Raw genomic sequence first — 9225 nt, 5'->3', positions numbered from 1 at the left:
CCAACGCAGTGAGTAAGTAGGGGGTTGGAAATGAGGAAAGAGTAAAAATATTCTGCAAAAAATCCGAAAGCAAAACATACACAACGTGAAAGTGTGAAAGGAAGTGCAGACTCGTTAAAATGGCGCTCATAGTATACGAATGTGCGGTACCTTCTTAAGTAGAGAAAACCGCTAAATGAGAGAAGCCTTCAGTCACCTGTAAAGCAACAGAAATGTAAAAGGCTGAAACCCATCTGAACACGAGAAGTGCGACAAAAATGGAACAAAATCTCGTTACTAAACTGACCTTAGTCAAATTGTAGTTCCTACTATACACAGTCAGGAACGCTGCTACATACAAAACTCGAGCAAAAGTTCGCTGTCTGAAATTAAAGACGGACAAAGTCACTTGAGCGCTGAACTCTCACAACAGAGTGGCGGTCATATTGGGGGTGTAAAAACACTGCAAACATACTCAGGAGTGAACCCTGAGATACCAGGGAATTGTGAGAACGGAATTCCAAAAAAGTGCACCATGGTAAAAAGGGTGAATAGAACAGATGCAGGAAAATAAGTGCATATATATATGACTATACATATACATAAGTTGAAGTGAGTGATAATCACTCTGATATAAGTCAATGGAACTAATTTATTCTTAGTAATTCTCTACATAAGTCATTGTGGATACATATTGTGTGAACAACATCTACAGAAGAGTTAATGAACAGCAAGAGGTACATACTCCTTCATGGTTACATAAATCACATCACGTAGTGGTTGCGTTCCTGTCTATTCTGGTAAATATATGGGTTGTAGGAGAATGAACTGCCTGAATAAGTGTAGTCATAAGTGAAGTTAAAAACAGCTGTGAGAAATGCAAGATGCATGAATGTAGTTGTTTGACTCCTACAGTTAAAGAAAGCAGCGAAGGTCCACTTTATCATTCAGTCCTTACGGTTCCATAATTTTACATTTCTTTATAAGCATAACTTCTCATTGAGATAAGTACTGGCTGTTGTCACTGCCCTTTTTGTTTTGGATTTTTTCCAACTAAGTACCAAAAATCGCACTTGGGATATGTTTTGTTGTTGTTGAAGCCAATGTACTACAAGGTTGGAGTTAGTGTTCCTTTTGTGTATTACATTTTTGTGTTCTCCAATTCTTATTTTGATCTTTCTTTTGGTTTTGCCTATGTACATTAGTCCACATGAACATTTAATACTGTACACCACATGACTAGAATTACAATCTGTAGTGAAGTGTAGCAAACTCTTTTCACCCGTTCTGGGATGGTTGACGAAGTTTTGCTGCATCACATTGTTGCAATGCGTGCAGTTATTGCACTTTCTCATTCCTAGGTTACGGGAAATATCGCTCATTTTCTCAAATGACAGTAATTCTTTAAGATTCAGACTGCGAGTATACGTGAAAATGGGTTGATCTTTGAAGATGTTATTGGAATTTTCTTTCTGTAAGAGTTCCCATCTTTTCAAAATGATCTTCTTGATTTTTATCGATCTTGTGAAGAAGTTGGAAACAAACGCGATGCGATTAGAAGAAGGTTTTTTTGTTTGCTGGAAAGTAGCTCTTTGCGTTGAATTAATGACACTCGTGCTTCAGCTTTAGATATACATTCCTTAGGATACCCTTTGCCTAGGAATCTATTTTCCATGCGATCCATATCCCGATTAAATGCTTCAGGTTTGGAAGAAAGCCTCTCGATACAAAGCATTTGAGAAAATGGCAGATTTTGTATCAGTTGGGGTGAATAAAAACTGTGGTACAGCAACGCGTAGGTTTGACATCTGTGTCTCAATAGTTCCATTGCCTATGGATACTAATACATCTAAAAATTACAATTCTTTAATGCAGATGTGATGAGTGAATTTGATCCTGGCGTTTCTCGTATTCAATTCTCTAATATTTGCTTCCTATGTTTCCATAGTGTTAGACCATATTAGAAATATGCGATACAAAAGGGGATGATGAACGGAGCGTTTGAGCAAATCAAACACTCACCCCTAGTCAACTGAACTGGGTTTAATCCATCACCATTCTTTAGCTCACTCAGCCATCCCAGCTCAGACATGGCCATATGCAAATCAGTCTGACCCTGTGCCTCATGGGAACAGTCCAGCCCGAACCGCCAAGCCATGTCTTCCCTGGACCGGAAACAAGCATCCTGGGACCGGTTTCGGATTCATAATCCTCATCAGCCAGGCTATCTTTAATCCAGTGGCCAAGTGAGCAAGGGACTCACGTCTGAGCATACCCTGCCAACTTAGGGCGAACACAGCTATACAAAAGGGGATGATGAACGGAGCGTTTGAGCAAATCAAAACTCACCCCCAGTCAACTGATCTGGGTTTCATATATTAGTAATATGTCATCAATGAATCGTCGATATATTATTAGATGTTTATTCCATTCAGTTTTTTTGAAAATATGTTCGTCTTCAAAAGCAGCCATGAAGATATTGGCATAGGTGGGCGCCCCTCACATCCCATGCTAGTTCCACTTATTTGTAGATAGAATTCTTCTTCCCAGCGAAAGTAGCTGTGCTGCAGGCAAAACATCAATAGTTCCAGTAAAAAAACTCTGTGTGCTCCAATGTTCTGCATTCTCAATAAAGCTAACTCTACTGCTTTAATTCCTTCTTTGAGAGGAATTGATGTGTACAAAGCAGTGGCAAAGTGCCCAAAGCATTTAGACCAAAAAAACGAAATCCATCACATGGTAAAAATATAGGAGGCAAAAGCAAAAATGCAGGGGAAACCCACACCAAGGCTGTCAGGTCTAACACATGGCATTTGCAGAGTCTCAAGATTCTTTTTCAAGATCTGATTAAAGATCACTGTACTTTCTGTAAACCCTTGTGAAACTTAGTCCCATGCCAAAACTCTTTCTCTGAATAAAAATGAGAACAGAAACTGGTTGCCATTGCTCAAAGTAGTAGGAATGAAGTCCTGACAAAGATCCACAATGGTAAACCATTCTGCAGTGCATGTTATCTGAAACAATATTGTTGCTGGATTTGGTACCACCGGACAACAGGGAATAACTATGTTGTTAATCTTTCGAAAGTCTTGTTCAATCTGGTATTTCCCATTGGGTTTCTGTAGACCTCTAATAGGCAAATTGCAAGGACGTCTACCAATTTCCCTCAAAATCCCTTGCATTCACATATTTTCAATCTCTGACGTTATTTTAGCTACCATCTCTGATATTAGATTATATGGGGGTGTTCTGGGAAAACTGTATTTGGTTTAATTATGATTCAGAATGGTACTACAGCTTTAATTAGTCCAATGTCTTTTCGGAACAAATCCCATACTTATGTTTTCACTGTCTCGCTTAAATCGGGAGATACATCCTTCACTGTTTACACAGGATATAACCATACAGCTGTTTCTTGTCTGGCCATTTGAAATTCAACATCCTCATCATATGTTTGAAATTCAACATCATCTGATGTACAAGAAATGGTGCAATTTAACTTACACAATTATTCCCTTCCTAACAGATTTACTGGACTTGACTCTCATACCACAAACTGATGGGCTTCCTCAAATAAACCTATATTTACAGGCACTTTCTTTGAAACAGGATTTGTAATTTGCTTATTTGTGACACCTAGAACTTGGATCTTCTTTCCCGAGAGGGGTAGATCTATGACTTCTGCTTTTCCTGCAGTATAACGGGTTACTACTGTGCCAATATGGAATGACACTTGGTGGCCTTTAACCTCTCCTTCTAGAAATGGTCCTCTCTGCACTACCTCTAAGACTGCGCCAAGAAGGCAATCTTTCTCCCCGCGGGCACCGTTTTTGGGAATTGTCGGAATCAAAACTGATTTTCCAACATGGGAAATTGTTGAAATGGGTTCTGATTTTGAAATGGATTTGTATTTGCTCTCAGCACTTAATTCATATTGAATCTGATATTTACAATATTTTATGGGGCCATCAGAGCTTATGGAATTTTCATCATAGGACTTTGTGATTGTACTGGCATCTACAGTTGGGCAGGTATTGAACTAGAACATTTCACAATTGTGCTTGATTCACACCATGTATTTGACCCTCGTCACTTACTCAATTTGGATTCTGCCTACACTCTCTCTTCCAATGACCGAGCCTGTTACAGTAATGACCGGAGTTGTTAGGTTTCGCCCTGGCCATAGCACTGCGAAGCAGTGCTCCGCCCAGGCGAAATCTTATGATCCTACAGTATGGGGCTTTGTCCCGCCTCTGTCTTCCATTGGCTAGCTCCATAAATGGAGGCTAGCCATTGGAAGAGATTGGCTGTCAATCCCTATTTCCCCGTCGGAACGCGATTCGGGGGCGTTTCTTGGTCTTTTTTTAAGTCCCGCCCCTTGTTGCTGTGTGCCCCAGGCCACGCTGTGATTGGCTGCCGGCCCGGGACACCTCTGTGAAGTCATTCCCCGGGCCGCGCAGTGATTGGCTGACGGCCTGGGACCTGACTTGTTATTTTAGGGTCCTTATGGTAGTAATCATCAGCCTGAGGGATTTTTAGTACGTTTACATCAACCCAAACTGTCTAATAATTTTAAACTTCATCACATCAGGCTGTGCATTCATTTCACGAGGCAGTGCTCGGCTAAAAAAATATACAATATGTGGCACAATAAATACCAAATTTTGTTACCAGTGTTTGTGAATGTTGCCAAACGTACCCCCTAAGATGTGTTACTTTGATGCACGCTATTAATACCGTCTTGCGGGCGGAGGGGTGTTGGCGCATCTACATTACGGTAGCTTGTCTGTAAAAAATGTGCATTTCAGTGTTCCATTGATAAAGGTTTGTCGCAAGATGCACTTGAAATAAACTCTGCCTTGCTGATAGCGTTACTTAGCAGTGTCCCCATCTGCCCATTCCAATTGATCTATAGATTATTCAATCCATTTCGAAGCGTTTCTATGGAAATTAAAAGTGTCGGCGCCGAGCCGGCAGTCCTCGTGTCTTCCTAGTGTCTTCCAGTTCGTACAGGGCGGGGTGTTTATATTTTCAGCACCGCGCAACATATTTAGATTCTGACTAAATCGAAAGGCGTCATAAAAACAGGTGTTGCTGTGGCACATTGTTTCTGATGCTCGTGGTCAAATATGTTCCCAGCCCGAGGTTAAGGTGTTTTGCTTCTGGGGTCCCTAGTGCTGGCTGCTGGTCCAGACTTTGTCTGGGATGGAATGGCAAAGGAACATTTATTGTGCATTTTCCCGGATTGCATGCTTTGTGCTTATCACACGCGCAGGGGTTCATCTTCCTGTTTACAGAGGGGGTGGTGGTGGGCTGGAGGAGGGGTGTGCGCTCGGAGGGTGGAGTGTGACTGAAGAATCTGGTATGTTGTCTGCTGACACCCTGCCCCTGGGTCTAGGGTTCGTGTGCACAGAGCTCGGTCTCCAGAACAGATTTCTTCCAGTCTGCAGACTGCCCCCTGCACATGTTACCCGTGTACACATATAGGGACGTTGGGAATCTACACCACTATCCTCCTCGTGTCATTAGTATTTGTACACACACGCAGTGCTGAGTGGGTGGCTGGCTGTGTTCCCCCCCCTTGCTATGTACAGAAAGGGTGTGCACTTGGAGGCCATAGGGTGGTTTCAAAATGTGTACCCTGTGTGCTGATAAACTACCTCTAAAGTGTGTGTGTATATATATATATATGTATGTATGTGTGCCCTGTGTACTGATACACTACCTCTAAAGTGTGTGTGAGTGTATATATATATATATATATATATATATATATATATATATATATATATATATGTTTGTAAGCACACACAAACACACAGCTCCAGCTGTAGTATTGTCATGGCCTGTATCCTGGTCCCTAGTTCTCTTGTGCAGATGTCGTGTGGATCTGGTGCTAGGACTGTCTGTGGGATGTGTGTGTTGTGGTGGGGGCTGGGGAGTTGCCCGAATTGTACAGGTGCCGATAGCGCATGACGGGCAGCAGGAACCTGTGAGGTGTGTGGCTCGCAGATAGCGTGGTGAAGTATATCTGACGCTGCGCAGCACCCCGCCTGGGATTATTCATCCTTATCGGCACGGAAAATGCGCATCTCTGTGGGAACGAAAAACAAGATTAATGAGGGGCTTATTGAAAACCTATCCGTCAGAAAGCTGTTTTTTCGAGATAGCGGCTAGACGGCGTCCGATGACAAACAAAGGGAATAAACAGGAGTGTGTGGGAGGCAGGAGAATGTTTCGTTAGCAGGAAAATTACGTGAAGGTTCTGCGAGATCTTCCCCCAAAATAACCTTCAACAAAACGGGTTGCATCGCGCCCTTTAACTTCACAAAATGCGTGAATATTTCCTTGTTCTGAAAAAAAGATTGTCGGATGGACTAATCTCCGTGCTTTCGACTGCTCGGCCTTATTTCCGCCACGGTGTGGTGAGCATACCTGTAGTGCACAGATATTCAGGGGGCACACACCGGCCACCATGTGGTGAGCACACCTGTAGTGCGCAGATATTCTGAGGGCACACACCTGTCACTGTGTGGTGAGCATACCTGTAGTGCACAGATATTCCGAGGGCACATACCTGTCTCTGTGTTGTGAACCTACCTGTATATTCCGAGCACACGCACCTGCCCCGATGTGGTGAGCATATATGTAGTGTGCAGCCTTTTTGAGCACACACACCCGGGCCCTGCCATCATGTGGTGAGCATACCTGTAGTGTGCAGATATTCTGAGGGCACACACATGTCACCGTATGGTAAACCTACCTGTAGTGCGCAGATATTCTGAGGGCACACACCTGTCACCATGTGGTGAGCATACCTGTAGTGCACAGATATTTAGAGGGCACACACCTATCACCATGTGGTGAACATATCTCTAGAGCACTGATATTCCAAGCACACACACAAGCCACCATGTGGTGAGCATACCTGTAATGTGCAGATATTCAAAGCACACACACCAGCCAACATGTGGTGAGTATACCTGTAGTGCGCAGATATTCCGAGGGCACACACCTGTCACCATGTGGTGAGCATACCCCTAGAGCTCTGATATTCCGAGCACACACACCTGCCACCATTTGGTGAGCATACCTGTAATGTGCAGACATCAGGTGCACGTACTCTTCTCCAATTCAGAGATTTTAAACGATTTTCTCCTGCATGCCATTTGTCATGTGTGAGGTCAACCACCATCTGGGATACATCAAGTCTTCCAAATGACTAGAAATTGAGCCATACCAGCCTCTCTATGCACCGACCAACACCTAAAATGTCCAGTTATAATGCTTTTTTCCATTGGTTACTTGCATCAAAACCACAATTTCCACCAGCTCTTCCTCAAATTTACTTTTGGTATTTGTGGGTTGACATATACCAACCATACAAATTGCCCAGGTGTCTGATAAGAAAATATTACAATTTAAGACGTCAGTGTCCTTTAAAAAAAATTGAAAAATAATGAGGTGGTATCTCAGACTCTAGCAGATTCAAAATATCTTTTGCATATGTCTGCATAATCATTAGGTTTGGGAATGGTGGACGTCTACATGTACACAATCTTGAGACCAGAAATCATACTATAATCCTTTTGTAAAGAGATAAAAGATTCCCGAGCCATTTCTGTATATTTTAATCTGATTACCTGTTGATTACTGCATTACTCAGCCTTGCTGGCAGAGTTACTCCTTTTGGGTTCTGCTGGTGCGCCCATTGACAAGCCAGAAGCATACCTCATGGGCACTGTCTACCTGCCTGTGCCTTGGACCCTCAAGAGTTGGCTGTTGTGACAACACTGCTTAATTGTGTCAAGCCTCTACCCACTCTCCTACGCCTGACCGGCCAAATGGAATCTTATAGACGTTTACTTGATGTGCCTTAGACTGGAATTCAGCCTTGTTTTGCTTTACATGGACAAGGCATGCAAGTGGTTATGTTTTGGTGAGTAGGTTTAGACCTGCACTTTACTCTGTGAGGACCCTGAAATAGTTGACTCAAATCTCTGCTTGTTCTTGTGTTGCTCAAAAAGAACTCAGCTGAACTGAGCAACACCCTGCAGGTGTAACGTGTAGATTGGGCTGCAATCCCAGCGGCTACCCCCTGGAAAATCGGGTTCTTGGTGAGGAGTTGAGCAAAGTGGCAGGGTCTGTGTGTGTGTGTGGGTCTGTGTGTTTTTTTGTGTGGCATTTGCCAGAGATTAAACTATTGGCATTGTAAATGACAATGCCATTTATTTATCTGTTTTCAAAACCAACACATAAATACAAATTTTGTCATTTACAATGCCAATAGCTCAAACTTTTCAAAAGGCGAAACCATTGCATTGTAAATGCTTGTTTTTTTCAATGTTGCAATATCTATTACCAAATTTAGATCAATCGAAACACTCTAAGCTCTACCTGGTTAAAGACCAACTCTGCCTTGCGGCATTTGACTTCCAACCGGAAATCCAACACCTTGCATACCACCAACATTTCCTCCATGCGATTGTTTCTGAAACCACTTTTGAGCCAGCTTTGTCTGCGCAAGCATAAACTTCTCCTTTACTCTTTTCTGCTTCATTTCATGCTGATTACTACATTATTTTTCTTCCTCAGGATCTCATCTAAATGTTTTGTCTGTCAACAAATCACATTTTGCTATATTGTTATATTCCATATAGGTACCCTGTATAGACGCAGGTTACATTGCAACCTTTCACCTATATCCTTCCCTACATTTCATACATAACTGTTCTTAGGGACTGACCTTTTACGTAGATACGACACTGCATTCAGAACGCTGGTTTTTCCCTAGTTCGATTCTCATACATTATGCATGAGGTTTCTTAGAAGCACAGCAGGACTCCCATCTCCTGTATAATATCTCTGTGTAAAGTTCAGGTCCAATGTCATCCTTTAGGCCAACACAGTAACACAGCAAGGTAGGGCCCCTGGGGTGACCTATGGATATATATGCTTCACATCTTGCTTAGAAGACCAGAAGAGATCGATACTTCCAGGCTGACACACTGACCAGAGACGCTGAGGTTCCTGCATGCAGACACTCCAGCTCTCAAGACCAGGACGGAGTCCCATATTCTCTCATTCCCTGGTAATGCGGTTGACTAGATCCTAGAGAAATTCTTGGCATAACACCTACACAGATGCTATGTACATTTAGGTACATCTAGTTAGGGCGGCATCGTAAGAGTGCACACTTTTTTCATAGTACTTCTAATCATATATCTCTGCTACTGTCTAATGGTT

Source organism: Lissotriton vulgaris, chromosome 1_1 (genome assembly GCF_964263255.1).
Source record: "Lissotriton vulgaris chromosome 1_1, aLisVul1.2, whole genome shotgun sequence".
Classification (NCBI taxonomy): Eukaryota; Metazoa; Chordata; class Amphibia; order Caudata; family Salamandridae; genus Lissotriton; species Lissotriton vulgaris.
Note: the sequence above shows the minus strand (reverse complement) of the source record.